Consider the following 22,467-nt stretch of genomic DNA (forward strand, 5'->3'; position numbering starts at 1 on the left):
TAACCACTCAGTTATAAAGAAGTTAATACACAGCTTAATATAGACTGCTCTTTGCCAAATGCTGACAGGGCTGAAACAAATGTTATTGTCTGGAGCGGGTTAAACATAATTGAAATGCGTGTGCAATAGCTGCCTTCCGTTAGGGATAAACACAAGAAATAGTTACATAAACAACTCTGCAGCACCAGCAAGCTCACACAGTACCAACAGTACTTTTTAAAAAACTTGAACAAATGCCTGCAGTTACAGCAAGCACAATACAAGACTCATATAGGCTGAGAGGGCTTCCTACTTCTTGTTCTCTGAAGGCTTATGTATATGTCAAAGACAGACTGACAGACTAGGGACAGAGACAAAGAAGAAATGAAAAGACAAGAATACAGACTGAGTGACTCCTGGGAACCTGTTTCTGGCACCTTCTGGGCTGAATATTGGCTTGAAAGGGTTTTGCAGCTATAACCAAAGAAACTATCATTTCCAGTCTCTTCCAGAGTTTCAAAAAAAAAAAAAAGAGAGAATTTTATGTTTTGTATATAAGGAAAAAAACCATCAGTGATTCCTAGCTCTGTCAACAGTTTTCTAACCAAAACAATATGAAGGTTCCAAATTTTTGCTAAACATACAAGTCATAAATAGCAGATGAATAGCTTTTGTGGATTCTGATGCTTGCTGAAGAAATAAAACAGCTAAAAGGCTAAAGTAATCACTCAGCTAAGAATTTGCTGTAAGGTGGCATTACAGTCTTCAAGGCCAAAAAAAAGTATTTTTCATATAATTTTTATTTTGCACCCTGGGCAGAAGATAGGAGTGCTCTATTAGGACCTGGATTATAACCCAAAATCAAATGGTAGACAATACTTTGAAATTTTTGGAAAGACGACTATACTTTTTTTAGCTATGCTGTTCTGTCAAATCCTAGCAGCACTGGAACTCACAGCTTATAATGTGATACACTGCAATTTAGTAGAAACACAAGCAGTGCAGGCCATTGAATAAACCTTCCTCCTATGATCTCAGGCAGTCAGGAAAACACACAAGGAGCACCTTCCACAAAAATTGCCCCTTAGGCCCAACTGCCTCACGTCTTCTGTATTCTCTGTTGGAGTATTTAAAAAAAAAAAAAAAAAAAAAGAAAAACATATAACCCAACTAGGACACGTGCGCCTCTTGATTCCGGTAGTTCAAGAGCTCTGTTTACAGAGATTGTATGATTTTAAAATGTTCCTTAGCAAACAATTTCTTGTAACTTGCTATTTGGTTCTATGCAGAGATTATACATATAATGCTTCTTCCTGCTACTTGTCCAGGTGATCAGTCCTAACCTGAAATGATTTCATCCAGGGATAAGAAGTGACTCAAGTCACTCAAGTAATAGGCTAGTAATTTGTTAACCTGTGAGTGATATTTCTGTGCCACAGTGATTGCATATCACTCAGGAGATTCTTCTTGATAAAATGAACAAATAAAGGTTAAAAGCCAAAAGATAATAAATCAATGCACTTCTGTTAAAGTGAAAAAAAGATCTTTCATAGGGTTCCTATCTGCCTATCTGACAGTCATTTACTCAACAGCTGAACTGATCAGTTAATTAACCAGAATATTGGAATTCCTTTATAATGCTAAGACAATTACCTAGCAATTATATACAATGACATTAGAACCTGGGCATTCAACCTCAGTCATAAACATCAAACTATAAATGAATAAAAAGGGATGATTTATAAAACTGTACATTTCCGTATGAACAAGAATATTCTTGAACCACTGTCTGCAGGCAGTAGACTGTTTCAGAACCTCACTCCTCTTCTAGGCAAGAGCCTTCTTCTGGTTTTCAGCCTATACTTATTCATGGTCAATTTACATCTATTTGTTCTTTTGTTTGAAGGCTCTCTTGGTTAAGCAGCTTTTCCTCCTCCCTGAGGTTTGCACTAGCATGAATTCACAGAAGGTGATAGTATTCTCCCCCAGACTTCATTTTTCAAGGCTAAATAAGCCAATCATTGCACACTGCAGGACCTTATCATAGAGATGCCTGAGCTTGGCTGAGCAGCAAAAGCAGTTCAGTTCTGCAAATACAGCATTCCGTCTGGATCAATTTGCCTTGTTTCTCAAAGTAATCCTATGTACTGCATTGTGAAATTTATACTCTCATGTACTCTCCCTTTATGAAAGTCTTTCCAGTTTCTATACCAATTTTGCAGCTCTTTTCTATGCCAGTTTCACTTAGATTCTACTCTGAAAACAGTTACTGAGAGTTGGATGAAGAGGAGCTGCAGCAGTCTCAGAAAGTTCTCACCCTACAGTTTAGTATGACCTTATTGCCCATGAAACCGCCTTTTCTGATATGGTAATAACACAATTACCTCATAAATATCTAGTACTCTCTTATTTTCTTCTCATTTCCAACCGATTACCTCTCTCCAGAGAGGAAATACTTTTGCTATTAACCTGCAAGTTATGACTTTTCACTTTTGACTAGCAAATATTACCCTATTTCATGCTTCAATCTTCAAAGCTATTCACATCTTTCTACATGCTATCCCAGTTGCTATCCCAATACCCCTTTGTAATGACAGTGTTTCTCCATTTGATGCCATGGGTACATTTTGCTAGGGCACATTATTTTCTGTTCTAAAGACTGATCCTTTAGGATCAGCGAAGTACCTCTCTTCATTCATCACTCTCTTATAGCTTTTTTTTTTTCCATTAGTCTTTCTCTTTCCGTGTTCAAATTCTTGGACTAATACTCCTCTATTATTACTTTCTGATTATGTGACATATCAAGTATTTTACTGCATTTATCTTATCAAAGAAAATTACCAGGTTAGTCCGACATGATCTAAGCATAAACACATGGGAAACCTTATTCTTTTCTTCATTTATCTCTATGTCTTTTGATGCCTTCTTTTTCCTAAACTCTCACATGCTACCAAGACCAAATTAACGGGCCTGCAGTTGCAAAAGATTACTTCCCCTTTTTAATGTGCCATTTTTCACTCACACAGTAGCACTCTGAATTGATGGATTTGTTACAAAACACTTTCTGCTAGATCTGCAAGGTCACATGCCAGCATTTTCAAATTTAGGATGGGGGAGCCTCTTGTCCCATGCATGAATGCACCGATCCTTTGGGCTCTGCTTCTACTCAGCAGTCGTAACTTTTATTCCATACTATTAATTCTATTAACCATCCTCCTTTATCCCAATAGCAATGTTCAACATCACTGTCTTCTCTGAAAATGTGAAGATTTTAATTTTTTTAATTTGGATCCACACTTATTTTATTTCATTTTCCTGACTCACTGTATAGTTTTACCAGAAATTTTACATTATTTTCTCTTCAGTTGCATAACTAAAAACCTGTTGCCAAAAATTCCATACGAGAAAGTTACACTACTCTCATATAATAAGACCATGCACATGTATATGACATGTTCAGTAATACCAAGTATAGATGATGGCAGGAAATCAGCCAACTTTCTAATGCTAGAGGAATTTGTTGAAGTCTTGTGAAGTCAGATTCGGTGGAGCAAAACTTTGCCTTGTTACAGAAATTTACAGAGAAAACAATGATTCCACTTGTCTAAATGAGGGTTGCATTTCAAATATATAAAAGAGGAAAAGGAAAGACATGAAGGCTGTAGCAACTCCATATCAATCCAGTAAACAATAGTCAAGTGAGAAGTTGGCTGAAACTTAAATAAGAGCAAACATGTAAGAATAATAAATAACTGCAATACAAAGTAGCGCTAATTACAACTTGCCCCATGCTGAAATGCTACTAGATGATAGACTTTAAAATGAGGCTACAGCATACAATACATTGAAACGGATCTTATCTCTACTCTCAATCATAGAAGTAAAGACCTTAAACTGTATACCTGTGACCAGAATGGACTGAGACAGCTTTTGGACATATATGTACAAAACTCACATATTATGTACACTGCCATATATTACTTCATCACCATATGATCAAATCCAGGATTGCACATGGGAAAAATTATCCGTGAATAAAGTGTCTTTGAAGAAAATGCAATATTAATGAATTGCTACAGATACCATATTATTTGCATCATTTCTCTTTCTAAGTATAGCAAAGACCACAACTATTTTATTTTTTAAGGTATAAAGGAACTATAAACGTTTGCAATGGTGCTTACTGTTATAGGACAATACAAATTTTTGTGAATTCTACTGAAGTAGCCTTGAATGCTTGTTTCTCTGCGTTCAAAATTTCAACAGTGATGAAGGCCAATAATTCCAAATAGAAACCCAAAATGTCAGCACTTTCTGTTACTTCTGGATTTAAGCCTACATCATGGCTTCCACCAATTGTTTGGAACTTGTTTGAAAAATACTGCATTAAAATGGTTACCGTTATGATGTATTTACATCCCTTCAAAACCGTCCAACAGATGTGCAGTAAAATTACTCAATTTGCAATACTTCAATAAAAGAATATTCCTTTATTTTTGTATTTAAAAGATAAAATTGTCCTTGGTTTTTATAGTAAGTCACATCATGCAATCTATTCTCAGTCAGAGAATATACAGTACCTAATGAGTTTTCTGTTAAAAATCGATAGATAAAGAGATTTACCAGATGCCTGCCAACCTGAAACTATCAATCTTAAGATTCTCTCCTATATTTTCAGCCTAACACTGCAATAAGTACTGGAAGAAAATCTTTGTTCTACAAAGATCTAAGAATATCTGATGTGATCTGATGTACTATTAGCTATAGCTAATGAGCTCACTTTAACGCCTTCAAAAATATTAGAAATCAGAAACTTTCACCACTGATATTGCAAATGGTCAGATAAATCCATTATGCAATAAGTAAAATAAGGAGTAAAGTAAAATAAGTAATGTATAATCAAGAGTTGATTTATAATGTAAAGAACTGTAAAAATGTTTCCAGATGGGGAGAACAAACCTGAGAGTTACAGTCTTTCCCTTGGGTTGCAAGAAGGGCTGAAAAGGCAGTATGTTGTTCTGGAAGGAAGAAAAAGGAGAACACCTTACTGTGCTCTGGAGAAAAAAGTTGTGGGTGATTTTCAGTTGGTTTGAACAGGCTTTAAGGATGATTTATTCAAAAAACAATCTCAGTAGAGGACATGGCCATTGCCAAGTCCAAGTCATTACATTCATCTTTTCTTGTTAATAGCGCCCTGAATGACAAATGTGAATTAATTTGGTGTTTTTCTATGTATGAAGTTCTTTTCAGAAGGCAAGACCAAGCAGATATAAAACCATTATGCCACAGAACAATGTGCATTTGGTTCTGGAACAGGGTACTGAGCTAGGACTTGCTGCATCTGTTGACTCAAAAACAGTTTCACTTTCTCATCCAAGCAGGAAGCACCCCTGCGTCCGGTATTTCTTTTCAGATTTCCTGAAAAAAGATCCTTCCCTACTGAGAGAAACCCACAGATCAAGCTGTCAACTTGTCTAGAGTACTTATGAGTGTACCAGTAAAGGATATGCCAGTATACTGTTGCTGCGTTTCGGTAAATTTTTGTTTCACACCAGGAGCCCAAATTCACAAAGCTTTAGACATTGCCTTCTTGCTTAAGTAAATGTCTTCACATATATCTTACCAAAACTGATTCTAATAGTGGTTATTTCATTGCTTCTTACATTAAGAGAAAAATTCTTTTACTAATTTATTAATTCAAAATTTCTTTGTGCCAGATCGGTAAAGATTATTTTCTTCCTAGTACAGTTTTTTTTAAACATGCATTTCTATTAGAAAAGAAAATGAAAAGCCCAACCACAATCTATTTGTTATTATACCAATACGATCTCAGAAAAGGAACAGTATCAAAGACAGAATTTATTGTGCTGTTCCTTTTGTTGGACTTAATTGCAATGAACAATAGCACAGGAAAGAAAAACACATTAAAACTTTCATGTCCTCACCGAACCACTCTCTTCTGCTCTGAATTTACTTTATATGGGTAAAAATGGGGTAACCTCCTGGAACACAGGGACACTGCTTAATAATAGTGCATATGAATCATACTTTTTGTTACTGCTCTGTAGGTCAGGACAGCACTGATGTAAGCCAAGCGCTCTTTTGGTGTTTAGTGTTCTGATATTAAATGCCAGAACAAAAATACCAACAAAGGGATGTACCAAAAAACATGCAGATTTATGGACACTAGCAAAAATACTAAGACAGTCTTTCCAGAAAAGTAGCAATACAACACACAGCGTGTTCCAGAACACTGAGAAAAATACAATTTAGAAGATTCAAAACATAGTATTTAAGCAAGTCAAAAGGAAGATTCAGTAACTAATTTTTACTCTCATCTTTATTCTGTATTAATGATGCAAAAATAAGGAGTTAAGTTCCTTTATGAATTTACATGACTGCTAAATGACTTCACAAAATTGTTTCAGTGGTATCACAATTCAAAGGACTGATGCTTTATTACTCACACTAGAAAAACCAAACTTAAGTATTTAGTTTTGTTTCTTTTGGCTTCAGTTAGGTCATTAAGCATATTTTAAAATATAAGTGCCTCATGAACAGTAATTCCAAGGTCTTACTGTATAATTTGCATTATATATTTAGAAATATTTCTGTATTTATGATTTTCACTTAAAGAATGCTGATTTTATGTCACTAAACTGGCACATTAAAATAAGAAAAGCTAAACAGCTAATTAAAATAAAATCACTTGAAATGTTGATTGTATATTTACAATACAGTGACCCACAGTGCTTTTGTATAAAGATGTTTACGCTTTATTAAGCAACAGCAGAGTTTGCAACCATTTTAAATAGTGATTAGACATCAGTAACCATATGTTGCTCATTCCCTTCCCCCATTTGAGCAGGATGCCAGTAGGCTTCACGCTGGGTTCAGTCTCTACCCTCCTCAGTTCCTATTTTTGGCCTCAGGGACTTTTTTTGCTTCCCTAAGCAAGGGGACAGGTAATCTGAGGGGAGTAGGATACTCCCATGTAGATCATGGGGCACCACGATCTACAGCTCATCAGCTAGGAGCTAACACTGAAGCATAAGTTAGCCCTCTACAAAGCAAGTCTGTCACAAGTACCAGACTGCATTGTCAGTTATAATTTGGTCTCTATTCCAATCACACTGTCCCTTACAAAGAATACATTAAATGATATCCATTGATAAGTTATACTCTTTTTTTTTTTTGAAATAAGTAAAAAGCAGAAATAGGTCGCTCATAGCAGGTCCTAACCTGTTTAGTTTTACATACAGATTCAGAACACTGTATCTAGCAGCGTACCCTATAAAGAAAGTCATAGTATTGCCTCCATTTAGATCCGGGCCAAAGATATACATTGATTTGCCAGTCATTATGGAACACAAGCCAAAGTGCTTGAATCCTGCTGCATGCAAGATCTTCCATAACGCAACACTTCTGCCCCATGAATGCAAACACAGAAGCTAGAAAAGCTGCATTTTAATACCTTTAAAAATGTCTCTTCAGTCTTTCCCAGTTTCAAGTACCCAGTCATAACACAGCAGTATCAACAGGCTGATTTGACAGACCCAAACCAAGCTTTTCTCATGGGCGTGTGCTTTCTCTGGTAGAATCTCCTCCTCTTGTTTTCTGTCTAGAAACTCAGATTAGACCCTGAGCAGGAGATCTGCACTAAAAGATTTCTTTGGCTCTAGAAACTTCTCAGATGGGATCTATCTATGCCTAGGACATGTTTTCAGGGTAAAACAGTCATTAATGAGACTTGTCGTTTTCTCTGTTCCTGGAGATAGGTTTTCTTAAAGTTCAGGCACAAGTCTCCTGCAGTAAGTACACGAGAATTTGACAGCATGACCATTTATTACATGCAAACTGAATTTAGGACTCTATCCAGGGTCAGCCATGCCTGACGTTGGGTAAATAAAATCAATGCAAGGGGAAAGGGACCTGTTAACTCTTGACACTTCACATAAGTAGTTACCTTTCTCCTTTTCATGTTATTTCTGAAGTCACTCCCCAGAGTTTTCATTCTGGCTGGAGTAAACTGCAACTCCCTGTCAGCCTGCAGGTCTAGGTTTCCTTCCAGTAGAAATCACAACACAGTATAGGTGACATTCACCACAAATTGAGGCTGGGATGCAAATCAGGGTTCCCTCTTGATACATTTAACATAGCACCAGAGGCCTCCCATGCTTCTCTATACAACTAGCCAATCATGAAAAAAACCTATGTATCCATCTTCTTAAAAAAGAAAAAACAGATGTAATTATAGATGCATAGTGTCTTCTGGCTTCACTATGCAAACTGGAAGAGTTGCAACCTCTGCCTGGAGATTGGTCTTTTGATTTCTCCTTTCTTCACTTAAAATGGATGAAGCTAAGCAAAGACATACTAGTTAAACTATTAAAGGTAATCTGGGTCACATTTACAGAATTAGTAACTGTTAAGCAGCTTAAATAGCAGGTATACCAAGGAAGCAACCTGCAGCAGAAGAGCAGCGATGGTAAATGGTTATCCTTTTCACTAGCATCTCTGTTGGCAGAACGCACTCTCTCCGCTGTCTGAAGAAAATAACTGAGCTTTTCGTGCAGAAAACAAGATCCTCAGATAGCTTTGGGATATGCCTTCAATTATTGGTTAGAAGGGTCAGCATAAGATGAAGTCTAGTGTGATATGAAAGACTATTTAATTGAAGCAGTTTAAGTTTTGCCAGAAGCATTTAACGCACAAGGGGAAATTTACTTTACACAGACTAAGCATTCTTCAGCAAGTCCTAGCAGATAAATCCTGTAGTTTTACTATTATTTAAAGAAATGCTGGCATTCTTTAAATATTTTTGGCAACATTTGATTCAGATTCCTTCTACATGTCAGAATACGGTCTAGGGAATGACTGGTTTAGTTAACAGTGTCGTCTATTGTCATACAATACTATCTTTAAATGGTTGCTTTCTCTGTGCAAAAGGCTTCGTAACTAAAAAAGTAAAAGTAAAATAACTGTTCTTCTAATTTTCATCATGCAAAGATGATTTCTAAAATGAAGTATTGTTTATTCTGGAATAGAGCACATGCATAGGAAAATAATTTGAATGAAATTACTCTGTAATGACTACTTCATTATTTTTGATACTTAGCAACTAGAAGTTCTGGTAAGCACTGGATAAGACAATGTTTTTGTAATAGTTTCTCACTGAGTTAGCTTTGTACAATGAATATATAAATCCTAATTCAGCTTCGTCTGTGTTGGAAACAAAATGGACTAAATGTCAAGGTATGTAATCAATGTAAATTTGTATATATAATGAGAACGTGGAACACACTAACTTCTTTGTCTAAAGGGGGCTTACAGATACCAGTCAAAAGCCAGACTTAACAGAATTTTTAAAATAAAAAGTGATTCCAGTTTAATTCTTTCAAATGTATATATAGGTTTTTGGATTAAAAAACAAACAAAGATGACCAAATACTGTGTGTACCTTACCTAGTAAATTAGACTGTCGTGCCCAAAAGGCTAGGCCATGTAAGGTCGTATGGTATAATTCCTTTTCTATGGTTTATCATGTAATAAAAAAGGATCTCCTGTTAAATGCTAGAGGAATTTGAATGCACAGTTCTTTATTGTCATTAAGCCAGCTGCTTTTTCTATGTTTCTGTCTTAATTCTTTGCAATTTGAAACATTAGTTTCGCAAACTAGTACCAGGGGACCCTGGAAATGAAGCACTTCAACATATTCAATGCTTAGGGCATGATTTTGATCACGTTTGCATATATTATCACACTTACTAGCTTTTAAATTTCTGATGCACACTTTGGAAACACCAAAACCAGTTCCTTAACTCGAGAATGCCTCTCTCTTTATTCAGAATAATAGAAATCAAAGCCAAGTCTGCTATCTACATTGTAAATGTCTACTGTATTTTCTGTCAATACATGAAAATATTTACGCAGTTTATAAAAAGGGTGGGATAAAACCTGGGCTGTGAAACAGTTTTTTCATTTCACTATACTTTTGGTATTTCAGATATGTGCTTGTTCTAAAAAAATGCTAAAATCAGATACAGGAATTAGAGTAGAAGAGAAATTTTATCAGTCATACCCAAAATAACCAACAGCCAATTGATTTGGACTCATCATATTTAGATGCATCTGAATTGAAAACATCATACATGTTTTGAAGTTTTAGTCTTGGATATGCATAATGGTCACAAGATTGACTAGAGACTCGTATCCCTCTTGAGAGAAACTTTAGGTGACAGGCTTGACTTTCTATTATCTCACTCTATGTGGAATCCCTAGGTCTAAAAGCACTTAAACTGCATTTCTGGACTTTTATTAAAAACAAAACATCCAATCCCATGCTCTATCAAACTCAAACAGGAACAGAAATGCAATTACTAGTAACTCATTTTCTAGGGAATCTAATGACTATGCTGAAGCTGCACGCAGATGTGGTGAGAAAGAAGACACAAAACAACAAGTAGACTCCCGGTTTCATCAAGGAAACGTAGTCATTCTCAAAGGAGGCCATCTGACAAACGGGGAAGACAGGGAGAGAGTACAGAGGAAGGGGACTGACTCTGTGTTTCATCAAGAACTGTATACTAAGTTGGGACAGGTTGATAATGAATTTCTGAATCTGGCATTTTTCTCCAAACATTACACATATCCTCCAAATGGATTTTAAAGTCTTCTCCTGTGTTGAAATACTTTGTTTCCTCACCCTGATGATAATGCGTAGGCACAATTTCAGGCACGTCTCACACTCGAGTTAAGAGCACAGTGGCCAGCTTATTCCCTCACTATTTGAGTTAGCTGTACAGATGTGGAATAGGCCACATGGAACAAGGAGTCTGAAGGCCCAGCTAGGAAAAGTAAAATAGCAGATGATTCCCTGGGTAGGAAAAGCAACCAGTTAAAGAAGGCGGCTTACATTAGCTCCAAGAAATGAACAGGAAAGCCTTGGAGAACTGTCAGATCCCAATTTAGCCTTTAGCCTAAACCTAATAGGGAACACAGAACAGATTCTGCACTAAAGGAAATCTCAGGCATTTAGCCACAAAAGCCAGGTTCAAAGAGTATTTGACCAAAGCAAAAAGCGCTTCCTTGTGCCTGGACTGTAGGGAGATATGGGACAAATCAACAACAAATCTGGACCAACTCTTTGCTGGCAAATTTTTCAGGGAGAAAGGCATCTGGAAAAAGAGCCAGAACCCATGACTTCCAAACTAATTCCCCAAACGTCATATTGGTATGAAAGAGGCAGTTCAAAACTCCCAGAGAACTTCAACCTCTCACCTGAATGAGGAGAAAACTAATGTTGGAAGTGTGATCTGAATGTATTTCTACACCCTCACATTCTAGGAATATATTTTAAAATATATATTTTAAAATGAAAATCCAGACTCTGGATTACAGTGCTGCAGTTCTGTGATAAACCAGTTCCAAATTACATGACCTTTACATTGCAAGGATTCACCTTCAGGGGCAGGTAAAAATGGGTATGGGTGTACGTAGCTTTCCTAGCAGGGCCAATCCAACCCATTTGGCCCATAAGACCACTAGAGAGAGTTCTTTATTTACATCAGCTATGAGCAGCTTCAAGGCTCTTTTATGACTGATGGGTACCAGTGGAGAGGCTTCAGTTATGGTCCATACTGAACTGCAGGGATCAGACAGTGCATGTGAGAAAGACAGCTTGGGGCAGGCAAGACACTTTTAGGGAAAACAGATTTGCAGTATCATCCAATAGGATTTGAGCCAAAACATTTTTTTCCTTTCTTTTTTAAATCACCTACCAGAAATAAAGCTGTTGCGTGGTAAATGAAAATTGCTCAAAGCTGTTTTTTTAAAGTAGTGTTTATCTGTTATCCAAAAAAAGATGGACTTTTGGCCTTGACACTGATTCCACTTATTGTAGCAACAAAAAAAGAATAACACCACTGAAGTTAAGGGTGCAGGGGCAGATAAGATGAATGCTAACAACAAAATGCACAGTGAATGAGACTCCTAATCCCTGTGGGTGGGTTTTTTTTTTATTTTTTAGGTTTTTTTGGTCTCCTATAAAGGCTTAACGCTGAGCAACTTTTGTCACCTGTTTGTATCAGGTCACCTCAAAGCAAACAAGGCATTCAAAAAACCACATCGGAAAAGACATTCAGGCATTCAAAAATACATCCGAAAAGGTGAAGGTCTGTGCTGCTAACTGAGCTACCACCAAATATCTCTCACAGAGCATTTTGCCAGCAAGTATACATGCAAATGAGATAAACTAAAGTGGCTTGAACAGGGAGTCCCTGAGCAGAGACATGCTGCTGGAGAGAGCTGCCTTTTCCTCCCAGCGCTCCCCCTTCCCCCAGCCCACCTCTGCCCTCCCTGTCGCTGCTAACTGGTGCCGGTTCAAACTGGCTGGCTCCAGCCCTAGCAACATCTTCTCTCTCTCAGCTTTTGTTCCCGGCTATAACACAGCACAATCCCTGATTCTAAGCAGCTCATGCAATTAAGCTACAAACTGCTGAACGTTGTAGGATACCTTTTAATAATATGACTGTGACCTAGGGCTAAAAGAATAGCCTGTTTTAAATGCAAATACTTCAAACTGTTCCATTTTAGTTGCAATATTGGTTATTTATAAATTCTCTTGGCTTTAGTAGTGAAGTAGCACTAGCTCCCTGGCCACTTTTATTTAATACATTATGATTGCATCTATTATTTCTAATTATATGATCCACTGAACCTACCTTGTAGGAACAATCAAAGCCCATTTTTAATGGCAGAAGATGCAAGGTAGTAATTTTAGAACTGTCTTCTGTTTCATTGTGCCAAATTAAAAAAAAAAGGAAAGCGAAACATTTCAAATCAATTTCCAAATGAACCTCTCTGCACAAAAATCGTGTTTAGAAAAGAAACTATTTCAAAGCTGATTAAAATTATACGGAATTTTTAGGATCACAAATAATGTCTTCTTGCATCTACTAGAACAGCAAGGAAAGCTTGTCATATATAATGGCCTATTAACTGACAAGTAAGCATGATTTTTTAAATGATATTAAAATTATATCCAGACCATTCTATGTACTGCTAGTTGATCGATAAAAGTTGCAAGAATAGACGGTCTGCTATGTTTTCACATGATATATAATGTATAATATAATGCAATGAAGAATTCTCTTAAAAATAATGAGGATACAACGCTCAGAATGAGAGAAATAAAATATCTGTGTTATAGTGATTTTTTTTTTTCCTGGGAAATGTTTTAAGCACTAAACATGCCCATGTCACTCATAGTACAGAGACCAATTTTCTCTTGATAGGACCAGAGTCAAACAACAAAGATCTGAGTTATTTAAAAAGAGCTATTTGTGAGCTGATAGATGCTTAGCCCAGTTTACATTCTTTCCCTGAGGTGACTGCAGCTCCTCTGCAGTTCTGTCACTGTAAAACTGAGAGCTGTTTACATTTCACAGGCCCAAAAGGATGAATATTTCTTATGGATGTGTGGTAATTTTGCAGGAAAAAGAGCCAAGACGGAAAACAGAGTTCTGAAAAACAGCTCTGATGAACATACACTTAAATCAAATATGCAAGGAAAATAGGCCAAACAGAATGACATTGTATATGGGTGCATACATAATAAGCTAAACGTTCTCTTTACCTAACTGATAATTCTAACGCAATTAATCACTGCATTAACTTGCAAGAAGTGAACAGAAGCACTTCTGCAGTCTCTCTAAGAACATGGTATGATTGTCCTTATCTTTTATTGCAACACAAACTAAACATAAAGAATGTTTGTCTTTAACAGGCACACATCTTAAACCAATCTTTTAGAGATTGTTTCTGTATTTAGCCTCAACGTTATGCCTGTTCCTACAGAAACACGGATGTCTGTGCCGTGAGCAAGTGCTTCAAATGCTCCCTCTGCTTGACCATCCTAATAATAGCAAATACTCCCCCCAGCCCCCTTCCATGTGTTAAATTAATCATCACTAGAAGGTCAAAAGTGTGTTAAGTAGTTTATGAACATCAATAACTGAGATGACACCACCACCACATATTTGGCCTGCTTCTTTGTTTCTTCTTAGTATGTTCATATAGTCAATCTCTATCTTTGAAATAACTTCTGAACTCCAAATTGACATTGATTCTATGTCAGTGCTTCCATACTGCAGTACTGCCATGCTGCATTTGTGGATGAACCTGTGTTTGCTTCTTAACAGCAAAGAATTGTATTGTGCCATTTCAAAGAATAACAATTTACTTAATTAACTTCATTTGCACCTTCCTGTTCTCTCCCTCCCCTCATGTTCACATGCTGCTGTCCACCGTCAAAGTCATGCTCACAAATTGCTCAAACGGTTGCCCCCAGACCCCTTAGGACAGTGAGGGCAAACCTTCTGACATCCCTGGCTATTACCTGCGTTGCGCAAAAGCAGCTGTAATTTGTATTGTCTCTTGCAAGAAGATGTGATTTCACTCTGCCTATGCGTTAAGTCTGCTGAATATGAGCCAACTCCAGGTCAGAAGCAATATAGTTGTACTAACACTATACAGTACTTGAGAAAAGCAAGGCTTGCTGAGAGGCTGCATGTTAGTTTGCACACAAACTAATGAGTCCCACATTAGTTTGAACACAAAGCAACTCTAACCACAGCTAAACAGTTTTTGATCGGAGCTGGCCTGAGTCCAGCTAGAAGCATGAGAAGTGTACACTTAGGTCTACCAAAAAAAGACTATGTCACCATATTCTTCATTTCCAAGGCCTGATGACAAGAATGTCATTGAGCAAGATTAGGCTCATTTGCTTCATTTTTGCATCACCTAGCCACTAGGATGGGAGTTCAGGGGAAAGTATAAGCAAGTGTGTAGGGTATTCCTAAAATTTTCCAGCAGTTCCTGGCTACCATGATGGTCCCTCTAGTCACTGGCAACTGAAAATTTACAGTGAAGCAATACCATTTGGTGAGGTAGTGTAACTTTTTGCAAACAGCTAATTTAGTCAGGGAAAAAAAGCAAAAGTAGTGAAGGACATAAGCCTTTCTTCAGTTCTTCATCACAAAAAATGTTTGTGTATCAGAAGTCGTCTGGTTTCTCTACCTGCACAAGCTGCAGTAATAAAGGATATTATCTCACCCTACAAATTTTGCTATGAGCAAACTGCAGCTAGAGCTGCATTACCATGAATGATGATATAATTTAGCATATCATTTTGAAGATTAATATCTGTACTTTTTATTTGATTAGATGCAAGTATTCAACATGGTAATGCAGATTCAGGCAAATGGCTACAGAAACAGGTGTACAGGAGCCTGTGCCATGCTTAACCTTTGATACAGAGATCCACGTCCCTAACTGCAGATTCTTCTGTGGCACCCTGATTTGTGCACAGCCATCAACCAAACTGAGAATCTTATTTAGAACTGATTTTGAATATAATTGCAAAATTCAAGTTCTACTTTATACTTGAATTACTCATTTCAATCATTTCCTATTATAAGGCATAAATTGATATAAAAACAAACTTGCAATTATTTTCCTACGTCTTGCCACGTTTGTATGCCATAAGGGCAAATGTTAAACCCTAAACTTACAAAATTAGAATTTATGCCAAGGAAATGAACCTCAAATTATTATTTTCTCTCTATAGGCTTAAACTTGTTTACTTAGTAGTTTGTTTTCTGATACTTCTACTGTATTGCAGATATTGTTGTGCCTGCTAAATACAGAGTGCTAATTCAAAAATTTTTGAAGACTGAAGGGTAGGAATCCCTTTTATTCCATGTAAATTCATTGTAAAGAAAGTCCACCTAGAATAGCCACCCCCCCCCCCAAAAAAAAAACAACACATGAATGAATTTAAATAATACGTCAGTCTGCCCAGCCTTCAGATTGGACTGTGTGTAAAGACTGCCTCTCAGTGGCATAGCTTTTCAATGTGAAAGCGAAAGTCATCTAATTAAGTGGAAATCCCCTATCATCATGTGTATTCTGGTGGTTTTGTCACTATCTAAATTAAACAGATCTGTAGGGAGATTACCATCAAACATTTTCCAGTAAAGGCAGCAATTCATATAATTTACTATAGTTCTGTGCACTGTTATGCATATCATCACTAGAATTCCTGTGCTGCAAATACAGGAGACCTTTCCAGGGAATAAAAAGGACTCTTTGTGCACATTAAAAGCAATCTGTTCTTCACATCAAAAGCTACTTAAGCTAACTTTATAACTTTGGATCTGTTTCTTTTTTTTGAGAAAAGGCAAGTTATCAACAGAGATCTCGTCAAAGCTCCTGACTGTATTGTACCAGGCACATCACATCATTCCCTTCTAAACAAACCATGTGTAAATAACATTGTTCCTGCTCTCAAAATCCCTCCACTTCAACAAAAACTCTTTAAAACAGAACTAGACAGCATTTGCTTTGACCAGAAAATAGAAAACTAAAATTCAAAAAAAAAACTCATGACAAATCACCATTTAAATGAAAAACAGGAGGCCATCACTTCTGTAATATTCTGATGATAGTATGCGAAAACAGAAGAGAATGCTAAGAGATTACTTAGCCAGAGAGCTGCTAGTAAAGACCAAGCAATCGTATATTTATCTTTGATAGCATACTCTACTACTTGACAGAACAATTCAGTTGAAGTATTATTTCCTGTAGAAGTAAGCTGTTCAACAGTAATGTCATAAAACTGAGATGGAAATTAGCAGTAAATATTTGATAAATATATAGAAATTAAGTCTTGTATTCACTTTTTCCTCTCTGAATATTGACTTTTGTTTTAAATTGAACAATTACAATAATTTTACTATATTAATTTATATCTCTGTCCCCAAAATTTAGAGAGTTGACAGTTTTCATTATATTATTTTCAATCTCATAAAACTTATTCGCAGGAAACAATTTTACAAATATCTACCTTCATTCAAAATGGCTTTTATCTTTCACTACACTTAAACAAGGCAAAACGCACTAACCTAATAAAACAAATTCCACTGTTTGCTGTATGAAGGCTGAAGGATGCAGGAAGAGGAAGTTGGCACAGGAGGTGGGAGAGGAACAGGCAGTAACAAAAAGATTAAGGTGGAAATAAAGTTGCAGAGGATCAGAGGAATGTTAAATCAAGAGTTTACAAGGCAACATTTGTAGAGACCCTGAATCAGATCATAGGTGGTGAGGAAAACTCAGGGTTCGTGCCCTTTAGGAAGAGAAAATCTCTGCTGAACCATAGCTATTTTTGCTAGGAGCAATGTGATTATCTCGGAAACTTAGCTGTTCTCTTGAAGGCCCGCTCTTCCTAGGCTTAAGTCTTGTGATTACAAGATACGCCTTTGAACTGAAGGCTGCTTATGTCTTTGCACAAGACTGATAAAACCAGTTATGAATTGGTAGCTCCGAAGGGGTTGGTAAGCCACAAACCTTTGAGAAAAATGTACAGTTTTTAGTATGCATTAGCATTAGGACAGTCCTGCCCAGTGAAATCTCAACATTTCTACTCCAAGACCAATTAAATATATTTCCATTTTTCTTATTCTTCTGAAACCTCTTTCCTCTAGGCCTTAGCTGACCCTAAACAAAAGCATTCAGTCGGAAAGATTGGTGAGGCATGAGTCATAGCGGAAGTTGACTTGAGAATGAGTATTCTTTGGCTTCCCCTTTTCTTTCCCTTTTCCCACAGTCTTCTCAGACACCAAGTTCTTGTTCTTCCCTTCCTCGTACCTAGCCTGACAAAGTACTTCAGTAAAAATTATTTTAAGGAATGGAAGCAAATGGAACGAAGCAAGACACATGGAAGAATAACACTACCAGCTGGAAATACATGAAAGGGCTACAAAGAAAGAAGCAAGAAGCAACTTGTAAATCACACAGAGAATTAATATTATCCATGTTCCGGGGAACCATATGAAAGGTCAGCTAGACATGTAAGGAGTTAACATTTTGGAGCTGTGACAGTTACTTTTAGTATCTCAATTAATCCAGAACAGATTGTATTGTTAAACAGACTATTGTTCAAAAGAAAAAGTGTGCTTGCAATGTGACTGAGGGTTTAAAACTGGTGAAGCTTAGTTAAAAAACAAAACAGACCCTCCTCCCCCCCAGGAAAACATTATCAATTATTAGTTGTGTGAAAAGTTAAGGTTTAAGTCCCAATACATTTTTTCACTCCGGTAGAATAAAAAAAGATACCTAATGTTTCAGGACAACTATGTAAAAACATTACCACACTGATTGATTACAGCAGTGAGTCTGCACTTGGCACTTAAGTTCACCAGAAACACCAGTTCACTAAAACTGTAGTTTTCGTTATTAGAGACCAAAGGTATTTTTATCTTAGAGTCTTCAGTGCTTTATATGGGAATGAACTGCCATTTATCAGCCAAACTAAAATACTTTCCACTTTGTCTTAAAGTATTTCAGTCACATACTCAGACTGTTATAGTAAAAAAAGCATTTTAGGAGGATAGGAGCAACATGATTAGCCTTATCCAATCCCCCCTCCCTCAAACAGTATGCTTAAATGTTTTTACAAATTATTCTCATCATTAGAGAGAGTTAATGCCATCTTATTACTCTGCTAGCAAGCATGTAGCTTTCAAAACTTTCTGTCAATTCAGAACCGCAAGCTGATTTGTCAGTTTTGAGACACTTCATAATAAATCTATTACAAACATCACCATACAAATAACGTACATGCTCTTAGTGAAAAACATTTCTCTCATTTCCTTTGGAATTTGGATAAAATAAAATAAAATAATAAAATAAAATAGTTCTCAATCACATTTCATCATTTTACAACTAAAAGCCAGAGCAAGTAACAAACAAAGATCTATTTACAAAGAGACTCTGTTACCATTCACAAGCAAAAGGTGGAAGTGAGAAGATTACTGACTGCTAGGAGACGTCACTCTTTAAAAGGCCAAGTTTAAGGTCTCAGTAGGTGGTGCTGCAGGTAGAACAGGAAACTATTACAGCTGATCAGTGACAGATGGAAATTTGTTCATATACAAGAGGTTCAGGAATACAGCTTATAAGGGATTAGTATGAATTTAAGTATCTGAAGTATACAAGCAGCAGAAGAAAAAAATGTTTGCTCCTCTGCACTATATTTCAGTTTCATCATCAGGAGAAATGAAATGAATGTCACATAAAACAACAAGACTAAGTACCAGAAAAATATCCTTATTAACAGAATATGTGCATAATGAAGTTATTACTGCTGGCAATTTTAGCAGTAGATAGCTAGTATATATCCATCTCTAGTATAATACAGCTACAGATGGTTAAATGAGTTTTACTTTCAAAGTAATCTCTCCTACAAATAAAAGAACAGTTTAAGATGAGACATAACTTTGGCTGTTTCTGCCTGAACATGCACGGATTATTGTCAAAGAAAACCTCTCTTCACTTATGCACAGGGCATGTTTTCCTGATCCTCACGTGCTCTGGAAACAGGTATCAAAATAGGAAGTGAAATGATGACAGTAAATGGCGTCATTAATGCCAGACAAGAGTACGTTCCACCTACCAAAAGGTTTGCTATGCATGTACCCCTGAAATTCCAGAAAAGATTTGCTTGCAAGTATGATTCATTTACAAATATATTATAACTTTGAATACGGCTTTCTCTTATAGATCTAGAAAAACAAAGTGTTATCTACAGGAACCCTGTCTTTTAAACAAGCTAATACGGAAAACAGGACCTTCCAAAAGACACTTTTTCTCAGCGTGTCACATTGTCAGTGAGAAACAGTTACCAGGTCAGTATTCTGGTGCAACGGTGGGCACAGTCTAGACAATTTTTGACCTGTGTGATATTGTGCGACCTAGAGATAGATCTTAAATAGTAAATGCTCCTCAAAAACTCCATTTCATCCCTGTCCTCATCCTAGTAAATTAAAATAATAATTTTAGTTTTTACAAGGGAAAAGTGGAAGAGCTGACTGTGAATACAGCCTTACCTAAGCAGTTGCAGTTTCTAATGATTATGTTTGGAATTAATATGGAGAAATGTTTGTCATAGGAATCTGAAAACTGGAGTTTCATGAGCATTTGATTTGCTTGGAGACAGGAGACAAGGGCTACTCCAGTCACGAACTGTTTCACATCTTCATAACTGAATTTGAAAAATATGCTTAGTTCTTAAGAAGTATAAATTGATTGAAGTAATTTATGCTTTTATGCAGGTTTTTCTCCTCCAGTATACAAGCAATGGAAATAAACATAAAAAGAGCACAAAAGACCATTTTCAAAATTTGGTTTGTGAACATAAAAATAATGCTCTTTAAAAATCATTTCCTCCTCTCCTTTTTGCCCCCTTTTCCTTCTCTGTATAATGGAAAATCCACCAATGCAACCACTGGAACTGATCTTGTGTGTTAAGAGTTCCAGCTAATAACCCAAAGGAAAAATCCTCCTTCCTGCGGAAAAAGGATTGAGGCTCCTGGCTTCAGTTTAATACTTTATAGCTCCCTGAGGTGTTCAACTAGTCACTTCACTCCTTTGTAAATTTATACTGCGAAACAAAAGGAGATATTTATATGTAACTGTGGTATGTTTTTAGCACTGCAAGGGCTACTATAGGAAAAATCTTTATGATTTTATGACTTCAACCCCTTTCTCAAGGGAGAGATATTTCATGAAAATAATTCATTGTTTGAGCGCAGGGCAATAGCATTGTTAATTTGATAGAAAAGCATCATCAATAATTTAAGAACTTTATACTTACTCTGGTCAATCAGTAACAGGGAAATCACATTATGAGGGGGAACTGTGTAAGTGATTAATTCTAAATCTCACATACTTCTAGGCAGCACATGGAAAATTACAAGTATCTCCCCTGTAGTAAGAACTTAGCATCCTATCTACTGTGGAAAAATCTAGGGAAGTATACAAGAAAATTAGAGCAGGTTCTGCAGAGAGGCAGAATTTTAAACACTTTCACGTTAAATATTTTGAAGATGGGCTCATTAAATAAAAAAGAATAACTATATTTAACTAAACTATATTTTAAAAATGAGTTCTATTATTTAGAGAAATTTGCTTAAGCATTCACATCAACATCTTAACCTAAAAACAATGAATATATCCCATCGATTTAAAAACACAGAAGAATACTGCTTATCCAAATACCCCTCATATATAATGATCCTTCACAGACCTGAATTCCAGTATGGTACTCTCAGGCAATAGAACTGCTTTCTAACAAAAAATGTAATAGAGACCTTGAGTTTCAGTCAATAGAAAGCTCTTACAGCTTCATGTAAAAAAGCATCCTCAAAGAGGAATGACTTAAGTAAAATCCTAACGCCTAGAGGACTAAATTTCTGGAAAAACAACTCAGAATACAGTATAGGATCTTAATTTTGGTTAATATATCAAAGACAAAATGGGGATAATTCTTTGGGCAAGAAATAGATTTTTACTGAGAACATGATTACATTCTGATTCTTTTCATAGTGGAGAAAACAGCACTGGACTGGGATTGAAGGAACCTAGGTTTGAGTCCTGGCTCTGCCCTATTCTAATGCAAGAACTCAGAAGAATGACAACATTTCTCTGTCTCTCAGTTTCTCCATCTACAACATGCAGACTTCAAATATTTTTTTAAGCACTTTGAGATGGACTGCGAAAAACGACACCCAAGTATTGCATGTTGTTGCTGTCCTTATTTTAAAGTCATCTATCACTTGAAAGAATGGGAGACATGATGCCATGCTTAGGCCATGCAGCTGATTTTCAGACCTCTACTGACCTAAGGCTACGAAGATTAATAAGTAATACAATAATTATGGATGGTGGTTAAACAGCAATCCAGATTCCAAAGCCAAAATATACAGTTCTCTTTCATGTACATAAACTTGCCCCAAATTAAACAAACTGGCTTCAAAGGTCTACAAGACCAGAATTGTACTCTGTCACCTTTGCAGGTCACTTTATTTGAAAACACTGTCCTTGATGCGTTGAAGTTTACTGGGCTACATCCACATTGTTTGTTATTAAACATTAGGTCTGATTCCGTGGAAAAAAATATTCTTTTTCTGGAATCTTACACCCTGCACCAAGAGCTTTCAATTTACAGCTTTTCTGACACCATTTGAAACATAAGCCTATAAAAAGACTTAGCATAGTGTTTTCTAGTACAGTTTTCACGTCTTCTCTTCCTACCACAGCAATCAGAAGATACCATGGCCCTTAGTAAACTATACTAGGAGGTTTTCACTTGCCAAGCTTAGCTCTGTCATATTATTTGACTCAAGAGAATCCCAGCTAGCTGAGATGTTTTATGACAACACACACGATCATTTTTTGCATAGAGCAGTTTTGACTTTCTTTATTATAGTCATCACTGTAAAAACTCTATGCTCACACAGCAACTATCTACAAAAGGTTGATTAATGTCATGAGTCATGACCACTATGACAGGATAATGGTAAAGTGCAGCAGGAGCTAGTTAAATCTAGTAACAGCAAACGTATGTGCAATTCAAGAAAAAAAAAAATC

General features: G+C 36.5%; 1 protein-coding gene across 1 annotated transcript in view; it reads right to left on the reverse strand.

Annotated features, from left to right (window-relative positions):
• Positions 1-22,467, reverse strand: part of LOC104150173 (adhesion G-protein coupled receptor V1) — a 273,763-nt gene that overhangs the window by 91,380 nt on the left and 159,916 nt on the right. The gene's annotated exons all lie outside the window — the stretch shown is intronic.

The sequence above is a fragment of the Struthio camelus genome, chromosome W (genome assembly GCF_040807025.1).
Source record: "Struthio camelus isolate bStrCam1 chromosome W, bStrCam1.hap1, whole genome shotgun sequence".
Classification (NCBI taxonomy): Eukaryota; Metazoa; Chordata; class Aves; order Struthioniformes; family Struthionidae; genus Struthio; species Struthio camelus.